Source organism: Chroicocephalus ridibundus, chromosome 26, assembly GCF_963924245.1.
Source record: "Chroicocephalus ridibundus chromosome 26, bChrRid1.1, whole genome shotgun sequence".
In the NCBI taxonomy this organism is placed as follows: domain Eukaryota; kingdom Metazoa; phylum Chordata; class Aves; order Charadriiformes; family Laridae; genus Chroicocephalus; species Chroicocephalus ridibundus.
The window spans coordinates 203,537-227,295 of record NC_086309.1 but is presented as its reverse complement, the minus strand read 5'-3'; positions in this window follow the sequence as shown (position 1 = coordinate 227,295).

The window sequence follows — 23,759 nt, the reverse complement described above, 5'->3', positions numbered from 1 at the left end:
GTCCCAAAGAGCTGCGGAAGCAACACCACCCTGAAATGGTGCTAGCTCCTCAGGTTGCACGGGGGTGTTTTCTTCCAAAAGACTCCTCTACCGTCAGAGGCCTCCTCACCGAATGAAATAATTGCTAACAAGAGTAGAGATGTTTGGTCCAGGGTAGGAATGTGGCTCAGTAGACACAAACACCTCTTGGGAGGCAGCTCTTGCCTCTGAGAACTGGCCCCTGCTCTGGTACGTGGGAGGGTGTAACAGTGATGCTGCAAAGCCGTTACGTCCGACTGCTTTAGATCCCCCGAAAAACGTTCATGCTCTTCTAGCCTTCCCCATAGTCCTTGCTGTGGCGCTGGCACCCTCTCCAACCTGTTTCACGCTATTAGGATGCTCTTTTTTTTTTTTAATTTTTTCTTTGTCTTTATTTTTCTCCTCGGTTTCTCTCATGTTGAGATTTGTTACGTACTTTCCATTCTTTTGGTTTGAACTCGGTATTTTTCTATTGCCTTTTTTGATATTTTGCAGTTTAAAGTTATTGCAAAAAAACCAACCAACCAAACAACAAAATTCATCTTGGACTTAAATAAATTCAACTTTCAAGACCTTACAAGTTAATGCCGTCCTGCTGTACACACGTGGGGGCTGCATTGCGGACTCCAGCGTATATTTGCCTCAATAGGGGCTGTCCCTTTGTGAAGTGCCACACGCATACCACATTGCAGTTGGTTACCATGTCAACCTCCGAATGATCCTTTTTTTTCTTCTTTTTTTTTTTTTTTTTTTTTTCCCCTATTGAAAGGAGAGAAGGTAGGTACATGAAGTCCATTGATCTCGCTTGCCACCGCTCTTTCATTGCACTGAGCCTGCTTCTTCCTGGGGATGCTCAGATGTTGGTGGAGGGTTGCTTCTATATCCAGCCTTTGAGTTTTATTTCTTCTCTGCTGTGTTCCTTCGTAGGGAACTGCAGTATTTGCCAGAAGGGGAAGCAATGCCATATGAAGACCGAATTGGCAAAATCTCTGCATGCACGTGTGATCCGCTTTGTCCGTGCCTCTTTGGAGAAGCTGTTGCAGGTAGTGATGTAGGTAAACATGGACCCAAGGCTTTGAAAACACTCTAACGTGGGTTAGATGACACTTGCGTTGGTTTGCCAGGGATTTATGTAGAGCTGTTAGTGACAGTGGGGTCTCCTGAGAAGACCCACCGCTTGCACCCTCAAGTTGTCTCATTGAGGTGCTGCACGTTTTTATTTTGGCTAGGTCTTGGGTGTTCCCTCTTCATTTTGGCTCTTTGCGTATTGCTGGGATGGGGGGAAAAGACCTGCTGGGGGAAAGATTAGGCTTTGGTTTTGTTCTAGAAATCAAATTAGGTCTCTCAGGGTCATCTGAGTGATATCTGAGGCAGGTGAGCACCACTTAGCAGCAACGCGCTGAGCATTCAGTCTGCGGCGTCTCTTGTATCAAAGCTCATCTGTGGGGTCTGGTTTGTTTGCCCCTGTCGCTTCATTACAAAGGCTTTTGCCACGTAACCAGCCCCAAGATAATGGCCAAGATGCCAAGAAGACGGGAGCAGCGGGAAGTGCCTGACTTCCTTTGTTAGTGCTATTAAATTCAATTGAATTAGTCATCTCCCCCTGTTTAATTTGCCCAGCAGTATGTGCAAGCACAACCGCGTTTGGCTTTTGATCATGACCGTGCGACCCAACATGTTTAATATCGCAGAAGCAAAACAAACCGAAGAAGGAATGCAGAGATTGGAGGTGGAGAAGACCTGGGTAATTCTGCTAATGAAATACTCTTCCTCACTTGTGTTCTGGCCTTGTTCTAGCTACCCACGAGAAGATGTATCTCCACCCAAGGAGACAGTGTTCATGGGAGCTCTGTCTTTCTGCGCACTCCGTCTTGCTGTGGTCCTTGGTTTCGGTGGGATTGCTGAAATAATAAGTGACACTTAAAGGCTTGTCCAGTCTAGCCTATTCCAAACACTTGAAATCCAGAAAGCGGAGATAAAAGACCCCCCCCTCAGCTTAAACTATTTTTTAAATTTTGCCTGCTATTCAAAAATTGAGTTCGTTTTCCTTTCGCATTTGCTCAGACGTGATACGTTGCGTCTTTGTGCTCGTGTAGCGACGCCTGTGTAGTTTGTAGGTAACAAAGCAAACATCTGCAATCGTGCTGGCAGGGATTTCTCGTTTCACAGCTGGAACTTTGCTAGTTAACTCTCTTCTAAAGTCAGGAAATAATTCAATAGCAGAGTTGACTGAACTTTTTCCTATTAAATTCCAAAAAGTGCCCAACCCAGCCACTTCCACCTGCATGGGTGGCATCAGGATTAATCTTCTATTATTGCTTGTAGCCCGGCGCACAGCAGTGAAGTCCGTACGTGATGAATAACACTTCTGCATGCAATGGGACTAAGTTCTCTGACCTTTTGTTATTGAAAGGCAATAACAAGTTGTGGGTTGACCCTGGCCAACAGCTACAGCTTTTGGCTCTTTTTCCATCAAGTTGAGTTTTTAATTCCCTTGAAAGCCAGCTGGGCTATTTGCTGCTTGTGCTGCTACACGCTGCCCGCTCCGGTTGACTTGACGAACTACTCGCCTGACTTTTGTAAGACGTGTCCTTCATAATAAAATCACACCTGGTGACTTCAGATTCTCTTTAATAAAAACTGCATCAGTACAGGATTGTGCTGTTCGTGGTTCTTTGCTAACAGCTGTTGCTTAATGTTCATTCAGGCTGTTGTTGGCTATGAGTACACCCCGAAGTACCTGAGCTATACCACTATTAACGGGTTTATTTTCCCCAGGCTGTAAAAAAAGAGAGGCAGGAGTATGTTTACTAGCAGCGTTTGTGCCCCTAACATTCATATTTAAATTTTCTACCCCCGTTAAGTTCTTCTCCAAACCCAAACATGTATTGGAGGTGACTTTGGACAGGTGTTCAAGATGGTAAGCCATGAAAGCGCCTGACACGTCTTCATGCTGGGGCAGCCTCGGAGGACGCGGTAAAAGTTAGCGCATCGTGGCTGGCAGCAAGATTTTTATTTCAAAGGGAGCAGGGGAAGCAGCAAACATGATGTTTGGGAGTTCCGTTCTGCTGCAGTGAAATATCCGAGAAGTGGAAACTCATCTAACGCGTCTCCCCGGAGGGTGCAATGCAGGTGGTTAAGGCCAAGTCTTCAAGCATCAGGCTCTGCTGTATGTGTACAAAACCCCCGGGATTTTAGTAATACGCCGGGGTTACTTGCCTCTGTCACCTCTGCAGGGTGTCCTGCCGCAAACAGCATCGGTCAACACAGAAGCACCTTATTCCCCTTCTGATCCGAGTCACCCCTTTAAAGCTGGTGGAGGAAATAGCATGGGCTCCTTCACAGGCAGCGCCGTTTTTACTGACTCTCATGGGTTTTATTTGCCACATCACGGAGTTTGTCTTGATTATCAGATGTGCTGCCCAAAATAAATTCCGTTGTGCATTGGAATTTTTCTCTAATGCTGCCCTGAAGCGGTCAGGAAGGATTTACAGGCTCATGCATCAACCCTAGAGCAGGTGGAATTGTCTTTAAATGGGATTTTGAAGTGATAATCTTCCCTCTCAGTGGAAGCTGTTTTAATTTTTCTTTCAGAAGGCAAGGTTGGGGGCCTGGTGGTGGCATATTGTGGCTTCGGTATTTAAGTAACACTTAGGGAAAGTAATTGCAAACACGGCTTGTGCCAGCGATTCCAATCAAGTAAGCGTTTAAGGTATTAACTGCCGCATGCATTGTGCTACTGTTCACATTCTTTACAGTAATATGCCGGAATAATTGGAGAAACTGTTGATTCAGTCCTGGTTATTCTTTTTGAACAGGACAGAAGTCGCTTTAGGAACGGGTTGCTGTGGAGTGGATGGAGGTACTCTAGCCAGCAGTGGAATATTCCGGGATGTAACCTCCCGCGGTCAGGAGATGGGGACCGTTCCTGGAGAAAAGAAAGAAAATCATGACGTGGAAAAATTCTGCGTGGTATTGAAAAGCTCTGGAGAGGTAGGCTTGCGATTTTTGTCTTATCAATGATTGGGGCTAGAAGAGAACGTGGACCCAAAGATTACTAACTGACTGGTGCTCAGAAAAGGCGCTGGACTACAGTTCCAGGGGTTCGGATTTTTTTTTTTGTATTAATATTTTAAAGATCAGATTATTTTCCTTCCTGGCAAGTTATACCAAGTGAAATTGCAGGGCCATTTGTTAAGCTTATTTTGCTTTTCCTTTTCTGCTAAATCCGTAGTTGCACTAATTTCCTTTCCTGGAGGCTTCCCTTTTATTTTATTTTATTTTTTGTCACTTGGTTGTATGTTGTCCCTTGCCCGCTTTTTGTGCTGCCTCAGTCATCACCTTTGAATATCACATTCTAACAAAGTGTTGAAAGAATGACTTTAATTATTAAAACAGCTCAAAAACTTGCCACAAATGGAAACGACAGGCTGGTGGAGACTTAGGAGGAGTTGAAATAATGTTCAACGAGCTCAGTTTCGGGATTGTGTAACACAATATCATTTAATATTACGGTCTGTCAGTTTGCTATAACAGAGGCCAAAAAACTCCCCCATAATTTCCTTCCATGAAATACAAAACTGCTTGCTTTGGAGGTGTTTGGTTTTGGTTTTTTCCAACATGAGCTTAACCCCAAAACCCAGAGAATTTAGGAGCAAACTTTTGAATTCCTTTGAAAATGGGAGATGGTGGTTCTGCTGTTGAAGAGTGAGGTTTAAGGCTTTAGGGTTTGCCATGAATGTGCGCTGTGCATCCCTGCCTCTTGTGGTAGACTCAGAGAATGGGTTGGGTGGGAAGGGACCTTAAAGATCACCCAGTGCCACCCCCTGCCCTGGGCAGGGACACCTCCCACCAGACCAGGTTGCCCCAAGCCCCCTCCAACCTGGCCTTGAACCCCTCCAGGGATGGGGCAGCCACAGCTTCTCTGGGCAACCTGGGCCAGGGGCTCGCCACCCTCACAGCCAAGAATTTCTTCCTGATCTCTCGCCCAAATCTCCCCTCTTTCAGTTCGAAGCCATTCCCCCTCGTCCATGGCTCCCCTCCCTGCTCCAGAGTCCCTCCCCATCTCTCCTGGAGCCCCTTTAGGGACTGGAAGGGGCTCTGAGGTCTCCCCGGAGCCTTCTCTTCTCCAGGCTGAAACCCCCCAGCTCTCTCAGCCTGTCCTCACAGCAGAGGGGCTCCAGCCCTCGGATCATCTCCGTGGCCTCCTCTGGACCTGCTCCAACAGGTCCATGTTGTTCTGCTGTTGTCCTTCTTATGTTGCCTTATGTCTCACTTATTGCTCTTCACTCTCATCCAAAGAACCAAAGAAAACCAGCAGCTGGGGACAAAGAAAACCATTTTCATATTATGCAGGTCCCAAAGCCATGCAGTGACTGGTCTAGGGGAGGTTCTGGAAAATGGCTTTCCTGGGGCAGCAGTTGAGAAGAAACTGTAATGATCAGTAGAAAATGAAGAAAAACCTGTGCAACTGATGATAAGGAGAAAAGGCAGCGGTGCCAATGGTGCTTTGTGGAAATCTTTTCCCCGTTGATGATCTTGTTATTCATCTGCTTAGAAATGGGCATAATAGCATTAGCCACGACTTCCCTCAATAAAAATACCTAGTGGGAGTGAGAGCTTGCTGCCGGGGTGGGATAGGATGCCATCCAGCAGGCAACACATCTTGCTAAAGTCTTGTGAGTTCAAGCAAGAGCAAACGGAGAAAAGCCACCTCCGCCCTTTCCCTTCCGCTTGTGCTCAATAACACCAACGCTTGTCTGGTTCAGGTCGAAATGGGGTGGGGATGGGCAGAGACACCAGTACTCAAGTCCCTCAGGACCACCTGGGGACAGTCAGAGTCAGGGTGATGGTTACACCTCACTTGGCTGCAGCAGCGACATGACTTCTGTGCATTCATGGAATATTCACGTTAACACGGTGTAAGACCTTTGAAAGTGAACTGAAAGTGCTCTTTTTTTTCCTTCACTGGAGAGAGAGATATTGACTGTTCGGTTCCTGTTCAATTTAGCCACTCACCTGCAGTCCAGAAGTGAGAAGACCCTTTTCATGTTCCTGGTAAAATTAGAGCTTTGTGGCAGACTTTTCAATCAGCAGATTTTTTCAGAACCCCGACTTGCACGTAAAGCGCTGGTTGTAGTTACATCAGCCGCAAAAGTGAAGCCTGAGGGAAGTCCTGAGAAACAGAGAGAGGAGTTTACTGGAGGAAACTGTGCATTTTTCTTGAGTTCCTGGTGAGCGTAGGGCTGCTCGACTCTCTGGATGTGAAGATAATGTTATATCACTCTCACCTTTAAAATGAGTAGCGCACAACGGTTTAGTTACTTTTTATGCTGCCGGAATGATGTAAAAGGCCCTAACCAACCTAAATTAGACTTCTTGCATCTAGATTTGGGTTGCTCCACTCTTCCCCGGTGTTCATCAACAGGGTCCTTAAATGAACGAGGACCAGGCTTACATAAACGTATGTACAACTTGACCTCCAGCATTCTTTGTTCGCCGCTTTTCAGTTGGTTAGCGCGTAAGTAAGGACTAGTAATGGGTCACGCGACTCCTAGAGGAGACTGTTTGTTGTAGTTTGACTTTGAAAGCAACTTGATTAACGAAATAGTTTAATGGGGGAGAGAGAAAGAGAAACGCAGAGCAAAAAGACTTTCCCCCTTTTTACTTAATTATGAGCATTAGTTGAAGGAGCAATGGAAAATAGAGTTGTAAAGCTTCCCTTTCATGCGACTGTCTGATGCCCTAGAGATATTTTCCTTGCTCTTTTATCATTATAGCTAGGATCATCTTGTATTTTTAGTCTAATAGCTGCAGCTTAAGTAATTTGTATAATAGTTGGTAATAGCAGCTTATGCAAAGCAGGGAGCGTATACCTTGTGAAGGAAGAATGTACTGCCCGCCCTTGTGAAGACAAAATTACATGAATGTCTCCAAAATAACCCAAGCAGGAGAAGGGAATCCAGACATCTAGGCGGTCTGTGGCGTGACTACAGAGCTACAGTATTCCTGTACGTATGGGAAGAAGGGAAAGATTTGCTCCATGGTGGAAGAGGTCCACAACTACGTTCTGGAAGAGGCTTCCTTTTGAAGTCTTCAAGGGTGAATGCTCCCAGTGGCGAGAATGACTCATGGTGAAGATGCAGTTGAATCCCCTAGTGCAAAAATTGTCATTAGTGCCCAAAGAAGCTCTTGAGTTATGACAACAGTGGCATCTGCTACCACAGGATGAAGGGAGTAGGTTCAGCTTAGACGTTAAAAGTCCACGAAACATAGTCACAGTGTTTGATAGGAACAGGCTGCCCAGGGAAGGGATGGAGTCACCATCCCTGGAAACACTGAAAAGACATGTAGACGTGGTGCTTAGGGACATGGTTTAGTGGTGGAACTGGCAGTGTCAAGTTTATGGTTGGACTCCATCTTAAGGGTCTTTTCCAACCTAAATGATTCTACGATTCCAAATTTTTTCAGATCCTGGTGGAGACATGCACACCCTGGGCTTTGAGTGACCAGCACGTGCTCCATGTCTTGCAGGTCAACATGTCTTGCAGGTCAAGTAGGGTTTAATATATTAAAGCTGTAAACTAATTGAAGTAGGTGCTTAATATATTGGAACGGTAAATTAGAGTAGGAGCTTAATTTAGGAGACTGGGTGCCTTAAGGCTGTGCAAAGAGCAGGTGCAACAGTTGCAGTACTAAATGTCAGAACTTCTATTTTTTAGGAAAGAATGCTTTAGGTCAATACAACCTTGTAGTAGAAGCTTATCTCTCAAAACAAGGGTCCCAGGGTTACTGAGGGATGCAGAGACTAGTCAAAATTAACACTTCTGATGCACCAGCAGGAATAAAAAATAGAGGCCTGCAGTTCACCCAGAAGGTCACAACGATGAAGAGGAGTGGAGGACGTAAACGATCACTGGATGTCTCTGAAGACCACCGAGAGACTCTAGTGCGTGTGCGGGAGTGGGCAGCAACCTGTAATAACGAGTTAACGAATAGGTAGTCATTTCTTGGAAAACTAGTGAATGCGCGCACAGAGTATGTATTTAAACTGTATGTCTGAATCGGTCGGCGCGCACATTGGGTGGAGCGATCCCTTCTGCGCCCGGCGCCGCAATAAAGAATGCCTGCTTAATAGTCACCGAGGCTATGGAGTCTTAACTTCGGCATTTCGCGGCATCACAGAGTAGGTTCTGCTGGCCATTGGCCTCCAGCACAGATTTCTTGCTTTGACTGAGGTGTTTGTATGAGGCATTTGGCTCTCAAGCGTCCACCTGACATCAAATGTTGTAGGCCGGCTCTGGGGAGGCATCAAAGGAGGATGGAGAAGTCCAGGGATTTTAGGCTTGCTTGATGATAACGTGTTCTTCAGGATGGCTTTCCCCAGCTTATCTCGTCATGAAGTTGTCAAAAGCAGGGGGGTGAATATGCATATCGATTCACACGCGCGCGCACACACTTTTTTTTTTTGGTCTTTTTCTTGAATTAGAGAGCAACGTCAGTAACTTTGCCTGGACCCCAGAACATCTCATTGGTATGTCAGTCCTACGGCTGGATTATGTCCGGGCTACGAGGTCTTTTCTTTGATGTTAATGAAGGAGAAAACCTGAGGAGGGGGGGGAGTGCCTTCTGTAGCAATGGAAAAATAATATATTTCTTTCTCTAAGGACACAAAAGAGAGAACGCTTCAGCCTCAGTGTCAGATGTTAAACTCTGAACCTGAAAATGTGGAAGAAACGTACTTTTATTCAAGCATTTTAAAAATAAAGAAAAAAAAATAATAATAAAAAAAAACCAACGCACATAACCAAAACAGTGTTCATAATGTTGGTCCTTGAAATTTAGACCGTGAAAACCCGCAGAGCCGCAGATGTTTGCGTTAATTCCTTGCCAGGGATCTTCATTTGAAGTCTGTGAGCGCCCTGCACGTGTGCAGTCTGGAGGTGGTACGTAAAAGCCATCAATCGAACGAGGGGGGAAAAAAATCCAGTAGGAAGGTCAGGATGGGAAGAAATCTGTTCACCGCCCTTTTCCCAGCTTTTAATTTTTGCATCATTTTGGGGGAAGCCGGCATATATTCTCTTGGTGTCCTGCGCAATTGCAGGAGAGAAATTCAATTACAGGTAACTTCGATTTGGGTGTATCCGCGTACAAAGCTCAAATTAGCCTCCTAATGAAATCCGAATTTTATTTTAAATAAGATTTGCTTAAAATAAGACTTATTTAAAGTAAAATTTGATTAAGCTAAATCTCATTTTACAATAAAATGTGCAACGAGCCTATGACGTGACCCAGAACACTGAAGTCGTCCCTGGTCTGATTTCGTGTTCGTTACACGTTGCGTGGGAATTAATAAATGCTTCTGCTGACGTAGCAGGTTTGCTGGGTGATGTGATACAGCCCTGAGCCATTTTTTTTATCCAGAGTTAATAACGGTCTGCACAGAATCAGGATGGTCGAAAAAAATGAGTAGCGCGTGAGGTTTGTTTTTCATTGTTAAGACGGTAAACATGAAGTTTCCCTCCAAAGGAAATGAGTCTAGAAGGAAATTTACGGCACTCGCATAGGCCATAGCTTTAGGAACAGATTCCTGATAAACGAAGTATACACAAACCATTTCTTAATCTGCCTCTTCTGGCTCGATTTGTATGCAGGAGGCGTTCGCTCTGATGCTGAAGGTTATTCTATTTTTAACACCCTGCTGCTGCACTATTTTTTTTTTTTATTTTTTTTTTCCTGAGGAGAGGTAAATTCTATAAACTACAAAATATTTCCTTCCAAATATCAATTAAAAGAAAGGCTTTTAAAAAAAAAAAAAAAACAACAAAAAAACCCAAGAAAAATCACAACCTGACAGGAGCAAGACATACCCCAGACCGGGCTCTATTTCTTGACATACATTATTTTGACAGCATTTACAGCTCTTTTCTGAACACTTACCCTGTCATCTCTTTCCTCGAGGGTTTTATTTAGTGTTTCCATCTTATTGCTTGATAACTCACCCAAGATAAGCACAGCGAGGAGGAGGAAGGTGGCTCTCGCTGGGATTAACACGGGCAACAACTTCTTGGGTTTATTTTTCTCCGCCCGTGGAAGTTTTAATGTTGCTCTCGCCAAGCGGGAGCGATGCTCGGCCTCGAGAGGATGGAGTAAAGGGGGTCTGCTGGATGGTTGATGAAGAACACGGACATGCCAAAAAAAAAAAACCAACCAAACCCTTTTCACGTCGTTCGCAGCCATGGAACGTAAAGGGAATGAAAACTAGGGCAGGCATAGCGAGTGCATATCCCGTCTCCTGCGAGTTGCATGCTCAAAAAAATGCGGCGTTGGAGCTTCTGAGCGGCTTTGAGACACCGGCATGAGCGCGTGTGAGCTCTATTTGCCTGTTATTTTTTTTCTCCGTGCCTTACAAAGACTAGATGGTCTTGTCTACTTAGGGAAGAGACAGCCTGGATCTTAATCCCGCGTGACAGTGTAGCCCAAAGAAATGAAGTGGCCAAACCGATGTAAAACTCCTGCCAATATTCAGAAAAATCTTTTTTTTTTTTTTTCGTACTGTTTCTGTAAAAACTGGGCTTTCTGTAATAGCAGCGTTAAGCATCCCAAACCTCATTCCCACTACCCCCGCCCACTTTCACAGAATATCTTTATATTTCGGCAGATCGCGGGGTTTTGGTGTTGGGTTTGGTTTTTTTTTTTGCTGAGCGCCCCTTGGATACAGAGAAGCATCCTATGGTCTGTGAAAACGGCCTGTCCTGAGCTGAACTGCAGCAGGGAGGGGGCTGAGAAAAGTGGGGGGGGGGGGTTGGTAAATTAATCCACTTTCTCACATGCCCAGAAAAAGCCCACTCAGCACATCCTCCCAGCACACCACTGCAGGGCAAAGCCCCTTTTATTGGCGTTACATAAACTTAAAAGCAAGTTAGTTTCAGTAGGAGCGGAAAATACAAAAAAAAAAAAAAATTAATATCTTATTTCTTAATTTAAAAGAGGCAACTTCACAGTAATAACGCAGCAACCGCTTATCGCTTAGGTTAATTAGATAGTTCCGTCAAGCGAGCACGACTTACGTAGACGTCCTGCTTTATTTCCGGTGGCGAGACAGAGTGCCCATTCCAGGGTTTAAGTAAAATTAGATTTACAACTAGGATTAAAAGCGCAAGGGTTTCCATATTGCGCTTTCTGGATGTAACCAGCTGGATTATTTTAATTAGCTTTTCATACAGAGGCATTAAACACCTCGTTGTGGGAGACAGGTAGGACAGGAACGGTCACCAGGTCTGGCCAAGGTCCTGCATATAAGACCAAACTTGCTTTTCAAAATGAATACCCGACAACCCCGGGTGCTTCAAGACTTGAGGGATGATGTGTCCTTCTCTCGACAGCTACAAGTTTTTACCACGTTCGCTGAAATTTCATAACGGGGCCTAAAGTCCTGTGTTTTGTAGACGTTGGGTTGATGGTCTCTCATAGCGGTCAACAGTGAAAGACCTTCTGGTGGTCTTCTGCTTTCATCCTCATCCTCCAAAAAGAAGAGAGGTGTCTAAGTCAAGCTGATGAGGAATTTGCGTGATGTTCTTTACTTAAAGCGATTTGGGCTGTTGCTGAATTTCCAAGTGGACTTTGAGCTATTTATGTCCATTCCCCCCCTTCCTCCCTCTACTGCCATCCGCAAAATACATTTTTAATTTCATTTCTGAACTTGTACCGTCAATATTTAAAAGCTTAGGGCTCTTCCTCATTAAATAGCGATACTGACTTTTTTTTTTTTGGTTGGATTTTCTTCCAAAACACTAACAAAAGGGTTCCATTGCTCACACAGCAGGAGCTGTTTTGCAAGGGGAACCTATTGAACTTTTCTGAAGGTTTTCCCCCTTCCTGGCATTTTCACTGGGTAAACTAGTTCCTACTTCCGCTGTATTTTCTTTATATTATTACTCATCTTAACTTTGGATACTGGAGTCCAAGCTTCTTCCACGCTCCGGTGCATTACAAATTATTTTAAAGGCTTTGGTGTTGAACGGTGCGCAGTAGCTGTGAGTAATTATGTCTTTTCCCCACGTGACGACAGTTTAACGAATATGGTTTTTTATCAGAGCGCTTTTTTTTTTTTTTTTTTAAAAAGTAAAAACATCAAATGAACTAGTAGAAAATCTAATTAATTTTTCATCATGTATAGAGTCTCTGGCATAATTACCAGGGTTGAGATTCCCCACGAGCCAAAAAATCAGCTGTGCCATGAATATTCAAGCCGAGTGGAAAGAGCAAGAATTTAGGAGCAGGCGTCGATTTTCATTGACTTTGGGAAATGATGGGGGATGCGGCAGGTTAGCCGCCCGCGGTGCAGCTACATGGCGTCGGGGGTGGCAAGTAACGTTTTTCGAATGGAAAAAAAGTTCCCAAACCTGATGAAAATGAGAAATTTTGAAGGGAGCTTCGGCTCTGTAGGGTCAGACTTACTGTAAAATGGTTTTCCGCAAGTAAGTGATGGCTTGGACGATGGATGAAAGCTCATTGGGCTGTTATTATCCCGGTGTCTTTTTGCCCTTAGCTGGTTTTCATCAAAATATTTGACTTCTGCTCTTTTGTCTGTTTAATATTTGGTATTGTAGCATCGTAATGGAGCTTGGATTCCTGTGCAAATGACGACCAGAAATGTGTTCCTGAACAATTTTAGCCTGTTTACGGCATAAAAGCCTTTGGTCTATCTGCTACCTGGGAAATCAGCAATTTTACTGACTGTTCAGTATTAAATAACTGTCTCGCTTCAGTTTTATTCCCGGCAAGAACGTCCACACGTGGCTGAATTAAGTCCAGGACATTTGCAAACAGCAAATACGGAGCTGAAAATCCATATCTTCATCCCCCTAAATCAATTGCTTTCTGATTGTCATGGTATTAAAAGGAAATGGATTTCCAAATCAGGGGTAAAACGTGGACATGGATGTTTATTTCTTACTCAAAAGCTCTTACCGTGTAAGGTTATGGTGGTTTATTGCTTAAATAGCGTAACACAGAGACCGTTAAAGGCAACAGGCACCGTGATATGACAAAGAGAAGTGTTTTAAGGATATACTTCAAACCCGAACCGTTAGTTCCGGAGGAGTTTGCACGCCTTTTCCCCCGGTACGCTACCCTGTATTTAAGCGTCTGTAAAATATTCAGGGTGTAAATGGGAATTGGCTGCCGCGTCTTGCATTGGAGAGTGGATGGGAATTCATGTCCGTTTCCAAGTTTTGTGTTAAAATCTGATTGTTTGTTGATAACTTTAATGGAATTTAATTAAGTGTGCTTACAGGACAAGGAAAGACCATATGCTCCCACTTATTATAAGCTGATTTAGCTTTTCCCAAGGATAATTAAAACCAACTGATTTATCTGCCATATTAACAACTGCAAAAATCAGGGGTTCTTCCTCCGAGCTTACTTATCACTAACCTCACGAGCAAGATTCTCCTTTGGGATCTAAAAGTAGGTAATACCGTGTTACTACCTGTGGCCAGTCTTCCAGATTGACCCGCCTGGCGTTTCAGTTGGAACTCCTGTTTTTTGAAGGTAAAAAAAAACCTGTTCGTCATTTGTATTGCACGAAGAGTCAGTTCCCACCTGAAATACCTTTCTGGGTAAGGGCTTTGCTTCATTTCACGTGGTATTTCTTTGCATTTGAATGGCATCTCCTCTGAGCGTTCTTACTGAATGCCTCCTTATAGCGTGCTCGCTCTTTCAAAGCGGGGGTTTACCTTTTGTCTAAGCCCACTTAAATTTTGACTGGATCCAGCGCCGACCTTCAGCATGACAAAGGGGGGCTCCCAGGTGACGCTTTTTGTCCCTTTGATTGTTAAATGACAGCCAGCTGTCTCTGAAAAAAAATAAATTGGAGCACAACAGCTCTTCCAGAAACACCTCATCTGGGTATCGAGACACGAGCGGCAAATCCTTTAACTCCCGCGGTAGTTTTCTGCAAAGCTCAGTCCTGCTTATCGTTAAGAGCGTGAGCTCGGGTACTAATTTGAATCGTCGACCGCAGCTTCTAGCCATTGATTTGCAACACAGCTCCTTCCTCTGGTTTTAAAGATCCTTTAATACCCGGTCTTTTCTCCTCTTTAAGATACTATGTGCTGTAATCAAGTCATCTCTGGGTTGTCTGTGTGATAAATGGTGCAGGTGACATTCTTCACGTCCGAGCAGAAAAGGCTTTTTTTGTAAGCCTGGTGCCTGGACGTGGCTTTGTTCTGCCTCTTCAACCGCCTCCTTTCTCCTTCCTCCACGCGCCAAAAGCAGGAGGCTCTACTTTGATGTCAGCTTTGCCCACGTAGAGGTGTGTTGTAGAAGAGAACCTACAGAAAAATAATCCCGGAGCTCTAATAAAGTGCTAAAACTACCTAAAAGAGGGGTCGGCAGGCTTATCCCAAGAGAAACGAGGTGATCCATGCATTTTACAAGCTGTGCGGTTTCAGCCTTAAAAGCGCTGATCTTCTCAGGACAGATGTTACGGGGGAGTAGAGGAAGCATCGCTGGAGCTGGCACGTTCTTGTCTAACTTCAGGCATAGAATCATCGAATCGTAGGGTTGGAAGGGACCTCTGGAGATCATCCCGTCCAACCCCCTGCCAGAACAGGGTCACCCAGAGCAGGTGGCACGGAACGCGTCCAGGCGGGTTTGGGATGTCTCCGGAGACGGAGACTCCCCCACCTCTCTGGGCAGCCTGTGCCAGGGCTTTGCCACCCTCAAAGTCAAGAAGCTCCTCCTCATGTTTAGGTGGAGCTTCCCGTGGTCAAGTTTGTGCCCGTTACCCCTTGTCCTGTCCCCGGGCATCACTGAGAAGAGCCTGGCCCCATCCTCCTGACTCCCACTCCCTCTTGAAGTATTTATAAGTGTTATAAGACTTATAGCACGGCTGCAGGAGCATCCTCTGCCGAGCAGCAAACACAGATGTCCGCTGCCAAAGCCAGATGACCTCCGTATTCCTGCAGGGCCAGGTGACCACATCACTTCTTGATCTCCCTTAGCGTTTGGTCCTCACCAGCCGACACATGTGGGCAAGTGGGATAACTGAGAGCGTCTTTTAGGCGCGCCAGGAGCTTGGAGAGTTATCTCAATCTGCTGTGGCAGGGCAAGGATGGCTCTGCAGCTGCTCTTCAAGTGGCCGAGCGACCCATCGGGGCAAGAGAAACTCTCCCGTTGGCCACCTCCTGCAACTTCACTTGTCACCTTGGGTTATAAAGTGAGGAGTGTGACTTTTCCAGCTCCCTGCACCCCGCTGGGAAGTCAGGACTCCGCTTTTGAAGAAGTGCCTGTCTTTTTTCTTCTAATTACTTGCCAGATTGTCCTGGAGGAAATAGTCGTGACAGCTGTCAATCATCAAGCTCCGAGCCTACCGTTGCTGTCTCTTTGGATCCAGCCCCACGTTGCTTTAATACAAGTTCTTCCTTGCATAATATCTTGCGGCGTTTTCAGCTGTTGCCCCGTTTTCAACTATTGCCACCTATTTTCAGCCGTTGTCCCCTGTTTTCAACTATTGCCCCATGTTTTCAGCCGGTGCCCCCTGTTTTCAGCCGTTGTCCCCCGTTTTCAGCTGTTGCCCTCTGTTTTCAACTATTACCACCTGTTTTCAGCCGTTGCCCCCCATTTTCAGCCATTGCCCCCCGTTTTCAGCCATTGCCCTGTTTTCAACTATTGCCCCCTGTTTTCAGCCATTGCCCCCTATTTTTAGCCGTTGCCCCACTTTTGGCCGTTGTCCCCCATTTGCAGTTGTTGCCCCCCATTTTCAGCTGTTGCCCCCTGTTTTCAACTATTGCCCCCTGGTCTCAGCCGTTGTCCCCTATTTTCAGCTGTTGCCCCCTGTTTTCAACTATTTTCAACTAGTTATGGCTATAGTAATAAGTTCCTTGGGAGAAACATGGGAGAAAAGCCCCTGAATAAAGGATTTTAAATGACTAGGCATGAAGTAGGATCACGGCGTCTGGAATTATCGATCCCTATGCCAGCGTGGAGGCCAAAAAAATGAAAGATGGCGGGGGGCGGGGGGGGGGGGGGGTGTTTGCTTTTGTGGGGGCAGCAAGCCCGGAGGTGGCGTGAGAGCTCGAGCCCATTTGTGGGTGGACACGGAGAAGCGGCTGCACCGTTTGAACAGAGATTTCAGGGTTTCTGGCTCTGCGTGTGTCCGTCAATGACTGTTTGAGGACGTAAGAGGAGTCAGAAGACGGCGTGTCGGGCTGCTTATCCCCCTTGGGTTTGTTGCGGCATCATTTTTTTTACTGATACCGCGTTTGTAGCTCACCGAAGGATCCAGTTCTCTTAAGGAAATACTTGTATGAGCTTGGCTGGAGGCCGGGGGGGGGGACAACTTTTAAGTATTGATGTGGGGTTTTGATTTTGCACGTGGGGGAGAGCAGTGGGTTGGTTTCCTCTGTGTCTCGTCGTGACACTGCGGTGCCTGCCCCGGGGCAGTTGTGAACCGCATTCAAATAGCGTTATTTTTATTAATTTTTTTTTTTTCTCTTGCAGTTCCAGGAAGAGGAAAAAAAAACAGGGGGAAAAAAGTGAGTACAATGGCGTCGCAAGCCTGTAGGCTTTTCTGGAGATGTGCTGGCACAGCACAACGCCGGCACAAAGGAGACTTGCCGTCCTTTTGTCTTGTTTATTATTTTATCTTTGCGTCTGGTGGTGGGAAGAATGTCATAGTCGCGGCGCCCTCGCTGTGCCGTGAGATGAGAGCCCCCTCTCTGCCCTCTCCAGCAGGATTTAAGTTTTCAAATGCTCCTTTAAATCCCAAACAGCTGCTGCTTCTTTTATCCTTTCTTTCGCTCAGCTGGAGGGAGAGGGTGTATTAAACAGGAGGAACAAATTGTATTTCATTGTAAAGTCACCTGCCATTTGCAAAAAATGAAAAAAAAACAGCAAAAGGAAGGAATCCAGCGCTGCTGGGGTGTCGGTCTTTGATAACTGAAACGTCTCAAGGATATCTTCCAAGTTCTTCATCCCTTCCCAGGCTCCCCGCCTTCCTGTCCTTAGCTCTGAATGGCTATCCTGCCCCTTTATTATGCTTTTTTTTTTTTTTTAAAAAAAATAAGATTTATAAAAGTGCAAAAGGCTATAAAATCTCTCAATAAAATACCCAGATGGAAGGCAAATGCAAAGAAACAGATGGCACTTTTATGTCATAGCGTTTTTATGGAGCTGTAGGGTTTTCACTAACACATTCCTATGGTACGCAGAGGCTTTCTGGGCAGCCCCTCATCACATCCTTCCGTAACGAGCTGTTTGTTTTGAGGAATTGTTTTATCTAAAAAAAAAAAAAAAAAGGCCTTTTTTTGTAAATAGAAGGGCTTAGCACTAGACCCACATGCTCCGTGAGAAGGCCGTGGCCCTGGAGCTACCTCTTCCGAAACACTAGCTGGCTTCTGCTGTCATTGCTCCGAGCCCCGTCGCATGATTAATCTGCTCCCTGCCAGACTGAAACCAGCTTCGGGGACAATTTTCCTTGGCGATGAAAGGATTTCTCCCTCTTCTCGGAGGAGGGACTCACAGGCAGGAGCCGGGGAGGAAAGACGCCCCGGGGTGATTTGTTGCGGGGCGCTGGGCTCAGCTGCCCAACAAATGTGCATGAGGTGTCCAGAAGGCAGGAGAAAAACGATAAAAAGACAAAATGAGCAGTGTTCGTAACTCCGCAGATGTATTTCAGGGCAGCAGCAGCGTGACGATCCCCACATCGACCTGTTAGGGGTCATAGGACCTCACTCAGGGGCTTTGTATTGAGCCAGCAGCTTCTGCTTGCTGTAGCCTATTTGTCAGCAACAGCTTTATTTATTTCTTTGGGTAGCAGCTAGGGAACTAGTCACACTTTTAATTAAAAAAAAAATCAGGAGAAGGCTAGAAATCTGAAACACGAGTGACGGCACAGACAAGTTGTTACCGCTGCTCCTACTAACTGGCAATATGTCTTTCGCTCGTGTCTCTTGGTGTGTCTTGCTCCCTTTTCCCCCTCCTGTGTCCTTCATTTTATTTACTGGTTCGCAGCTTTTGGTTGTTCCAAGCAAAATATTTTAGGTATGAAGTGGAGATGATGTCTAATCATGGAAGGATTTGGGGTGGAAGGGACCTTTAAAGGCCATCCGGTCCAACCTTCCCTGCCATGAGCAGGGACATCTTCAACAAGATGAAGTTGCTCGGAGCCCCATCCAACCCGACCTTGGATGTCTCCAGGGATGGGTTTTTGGTCTTCCTACTTCAACAGTTTCGGCCAAAGCCAAGAAGACAAAGCTGAAAGGAGGTAGATCACCATCTCTTCTCCTTGAGGGTCACCAGTTGAGGTGCCAGTAGATGCGAGGGTGTAGCTGGCACCAAAGAGCTTGTGGCTCTGCTTGGCGCCTGTTGCGTTGTGGAGCTGCTTTAGAAGCTGAGATTCCCACCAGCTTGACCAGGGCTGTGCTCACAGCAAACACAACTGTTCATCTGGTGTCGCCCTTACGCGGGATTCACAAAAAAAGATTGCTTCTGCTAGTTTGCCTTGCGGTCCTCAGCTCATAAAAGTGACCTGAGCGACAGAAAGTTTAAACGTGTGGGACTCGGGTTTTGTTATTTTTAGTGCAAAGCAGGAATCGCCTGCTTGGCTTAGATGAGCAAGAGGAGAGCTAAGCTGTCAGGCCCTGCCTTTTTAAAGCCGTTGATATCTTTGATAAACATGAGACCAAACGATCAGACGGGGGGTGGTGGTTTATGCAGGGCTGGGCTAGCACAGCGAGCCTAACAGCTTGCATCTGTCTGCTTTCAGTGAGAAGAAACTATTTTTTTTCTTTTCTATACCAAACCCTGAACTTCTCTCCAAGCCATGTTCTGCTCCGTTGGTTTGTTCCTTCTGTCCCTTTCCACCTGACTGGCTTCTGCCCGAGGCAAGGAAAGTCTGCTTTCATCCGAAGCTTCGAGAGAAAAATCGCATTATCCTTGAAAAAAAATGTTGGTCACGTCGTGGGTACCTGGGAAATTTTCGTGCGCTTCAGGTGCCTCTCCGCAGATGGGACATAGCCGCGACGCTTCACCTTCCCTCCTCTGCCGTTTGCACCCACGGGGTGTAGGCTTAAAAGGCAGCTGCCAAAGGTAGATATTTGCCTCTGCAACATCGGTCCTAAATAGGAGCTGAAAATCGAGTCCTGGTGTGCGGTTCCTCATGACGTAAATTGGATGGGGGGGACACCAAGATAGCGTGAATCTCGAGTAGTTCAAGAGAGGTTGAAATGATCTTCCCATGGGTACGCGCACAGATAACACCATTTCTTAGCATACCAACAGAAATTTTATCAATGGCGTACCCAGGCTTCTTTCTTTTCGCTTTTCAGGGAATCTTACTCATCCAGCAGCTCGCCCAAAATCTATCCCGAGCCACAGTCTTCAAAGGGGTCCCAATCCTGAGTCCACCCGACCCATATCTTAGCGAGAAGCTTGGTTGATCAGAGAGGGGGAAGCAAAGGGAGCGTCGCCCGTTGGGTGGTGGGCTGGGGAGAACGTTGTGTCATGATGGAGATGCTCATCAGAGCAGGAGAGGTCTAAGATGAACTGGTGGCGTGAAGGTGGTGGTGTGACATTGGCATGGCTACAGCAGTGGAGCCATATCTAGCAAGGCCGGCTTGTACTGAATGCGTGAAGCAACTGGGAAGGGTGGTGAGTGCACACTTTTTTGGCTTTTGGGAAAGCAAGAAGATGTGCAAAGTGTTGAGGATGCGTCTTTTATGAGTGATAGCGGATGAGAATGAAACTAGAATCATAGAATCGTAGAATCGTTTTGGTTGGAAGATAACTTCAAGACCAAGTCCAACTGTTAACTTAGCGCTGTCAAGTTACCACTCAACCGTGTCCATCAAAACCACATCCACCCATCTTTTAAAGCCCTCCAGCGGTGATGACTCCACCACTCCCCTGGGCAGCCTGTTCCAATGCTTGGTAACCCTTTCAGAGAAGAAATTTTTCCTTATATCCAATCTAAACCTCCCTTGGCATAACTTGAGACCATTTCCTCTTGTCCTATCACCTGTTACTTGGTAGAAGAGACCCAAAATTAATATAACCTGTCTCTTGTCTTCTAGCACAGGACCCGTCAGCAGACCCTGACCTCAGCCCTGTTGATCTGCACTTGCAAAGAGGTTGGAGAGGCTCCATCCTTGGAGATATTCAAAGCTGTCTGGACATGGTCCTGGGCAACTCGCTCTGGGTGGCCCTGCTTGAGAGGGTGGTTGGATCAGATGACCTTCAGAGGTCCCTTCCAACCTCAACCAGTCTATAATGCTGTGAGCTTCACTGGAGGATGAAGAACAGAGGTTTGCGAGCCCCAGGGCTGTAGCAAAGTGGAAAAACCTCTGTCCAACCCCCGTGTGATGATCCTCATCGTCGCTGGTCTGCTCTGGTGTTCACCTTGGGCTGCTGTTCCTTGGGACGCGGCCATCTGTTTGTTCCCTGCGTACGTGTGTTGGTGTTTGTCAAAGCTCTCACTGCGGTGAGGCGTGCTTGGTGATGGTGAGAAATAGCAGTTTTGCTTAATTACTGGCCTCTTAAAAAGACCTGAGGATAACATCCTTATCCGTGCATTTAAACTTGACTTTTGACCTTGATGCTCATCTGCAGACCTTTCGTTCTTTAAGCGGTACCTCGGGGTGAATTGGGCGATGCACGGAGACCAAGCGGTCGCTTTTTCTTCCAGCCGGAGCAGAGTAGCCCGTGCCAAGCCCGTCCCACGCCAGCCAGCACGGCCAGGCTATTAAATGCCTCTTGGAGCTGGCTGCCCGTCGGGACCGTGCCTCCTGCCACGCTGGCACGGCCCTCGCGCTCACGGGTGAGTAGGCAAATTCCTGCCGTGCCTCTCTCTGTTCATTCAGTCAAGGGTCCTCCTCAGCAAAGCGGCAGATGGTGATGCCTCCATGCCAGGCAGTGATATTTGCAACTCGCCGGTGACTTCACAACGTGGAGCAGTTTGCCCAGAAGTACGAGCTTGGCTTAAGTTCATTTTATTTTTAATTTTTTTTTTTTTTTTTTTTTTTTGCTGGATCCTGCACTAAAATTAACGCAGCGCCTTCACACGGCATAAGATAAAGCTCCTGTCTAGGCTCTCTGTTAGGGCAAACCAAATTCTCCGTGTTACGTTGGCTTAGTTCAGCCTAGGAATGGGGAGGCTTAACCACAACCCGCATTGGCATTACTCTTTTGGTAACACCTTTGAAATGAGAGCTCGGTCCAGCCCAGGCTATTGCACTCAAAGGAGAGGGGAAGAATTGAACGTGGGCCTGAAACTGGATTCTGTTCTTCCTATAAAGGTCCTGTTTTCAAGTGAAAGACATTTTTTTTTTTCCTTTCCTTTTCCCACCCCCCCCCTTCTTTTTTCTTGCTCTTTTGGGGTGTCTTCCATGGACGGGGACCCTCTGCCACAAAACAGATTGAGGCAAACTAAGAATTCCCAATCCCAAACCCTACCTTGACCCTCCAGAGTGGGAGGAGGCAGCAATGAGTCATTTCACGCAAGACTTTTTGACTCCCTGCACCCACTTCTGGTTGTTTCTGATATTTTTTGTCCGTCTTCAGACCAGTCGACCCCTTCGATTAGTCCCTAAAATACCTGTGCACTTACTGGGACTTCAGCTCAGTGTTGTCCACTGCTGCAGAGATGCTTTTGCAGCTCAGCTCTCCCAATATCATGGAGGAAAGTCTCTCCTGTGGTGCTTTGAGCTTCTGCTTTTGCGTGCTAGAAGAGGTGCTGTGCTGGCCTCGTTTAGGACTCCTCTGTTGATTTGTATCCTGATGCTTTCTCGGTGTTTTTCTGCTTATGCATCCGTTGTTGATGAGGTCAAGCTTTTGGACTCTGGTGCTTTCAAAGGAGCTCAGGTCGCCTCCTTGGTACGTCCAGCATGATCTCCTCCTTGCACCCTGTCTGTAGTTCATGAGATTTTGTTGCAAATCTGCAACTCCAGCTATGCCTTGTCCATGAAATTTGCGGCTGCCCCATCCCTCAAAGTTGTGGCTGCCCCATCCCTGGAGGGGTTCAAGGCCAGGTTGGACGGGGCTTGGAGCGACCTGGTCTAGTGGGAGGTGTCCCTGCCCAGGGCAGGGGGGTTGGAACTAGGTGATCTTCAAGGTCCCTTCCAACCCAAACCATTCTATGATTCTATGTTCACGCAATTTGTGGATGCCCCATCTCTGGAGGTGCTCAAGGCCAGGTTGGATGGAGCTTTGAGCAACCTTGTCTAGTGGAAGGTAGGTTGGGGGGTTGGAACTAGATGGTATTCAAAGTCCCTTCCAATTCTAACCATGCTGTGATTCTAATTTGGGCTCAGAGTGGTATGTAGTGGTACTCGTACACCTGTACGTCTTATGCCTGTGTCACGTCTCCAGGTGTGACAACTCCCGATGACCTACGTAAGGCGCAGGGGAGCTGATTGGGTTGCGAATCGTACGGAAAATTGATGTGCTGAGCTGGCGGCAGGATACAGAGGGGCCTGACTGTAAGCGCTCTTACGTGGCAGTGCTGTCGCTTCTTTCTCTCTATGCTCAGTGCGAAAACAAAAATAGGAGTCAAAGAGATGGCGTAGAATTTGGGGCTCGACTCTGCCTTGCGTGGTCTGGCTGAGGGCAGGAGCGTTTTTCTCTTCGGAGACTTAAAAAAGAGGAAGGAGTTAATGGAAAGGGTGCTGCCACGCTCCTGGGGCTGGCTGGTGATATTTTAATTTAAGGAGCGTGCCGTTGGCGGTTCCCCAGCCTCTTCACGGACAATCTCCTCGTTCCCAAAGTGAAGGCTGAGGTTTTCAGGCTGCCGTAGCCTAGAGAATAAAACAGCCGCGTTGTTCAGGTTTCTTACCCTGTCTTGTTCAGAAGCTGTTGGGCAAACAGCCAGCCGCAAATAAATTTTGAGGGTCATATTTCTCTTGGATTGGTGGTTCACTGGCAGCTTGGTTTTGTTTTTGTTTTCATTTCTGGGCTGCTTTTTTATTTCACAGGCTGAGCTGAGTATGTGCTTTTTTCTGGCGACTGCCTGCTGAGGGTTTATGGCATTCAAAAAGACTTTTTTGGGGGGACAGTTGAGTTAGATCATCTTGTTTTCCTTGCATTTTGATTCCCAAGGCTACCTGGAGGTTGTCTTCTGTTACAAAGCTCTGCGCCGCGGACCAAGTCAAAACCTGGGATGGTTTCTTGGAGATTTCCAAATGCTTATGGCGGCGTTACGGGGACCGCAGTCGCTCTACCTTTCTTCTGTTTGCTCTGCAAAATCAGCCTTTTCTCTCCTAACCTTGTGGTAGAAGAAGTTAAGGCCAACTTTCAGACTTTTTGAACCTGCTTTGCCAAGTGTTTTTACTTTTTTTTCTTCCTTTTTCCAGCTGGCTGCATCTTCTGGTCTGATAACCACGGCTATAAATTAGATCTCTTGAGTGTGTAGTTTTCAGGTGCTCTTTAACCTTTTTCTGACTGAAAGTGCAGAGGATGCTTTTTTTTTTGCTGCCGCAGGTGTGGGGATCTTGCAGGGACAAAGAGAGGAAAGGGAAAAGGCGCTTGGATAGAGTATAAATGGGGGGAAAGTAGGAGAAAGCAGCCGGCTTGCTGCGAGCGCCCTGGGAATTAGGGAAATCTGCAGGAAAGGATCGTCTTTGACCTGGACGGAGTCTGAGCTGGGTTTGGAATTGCTGCTGGAAGGGCCGCGATAAACGGCGTTAAGTGCCCTCTCTGCAGTTTCCCTACGCAGGGATATAGGGAAGATTACTCATCCAGTG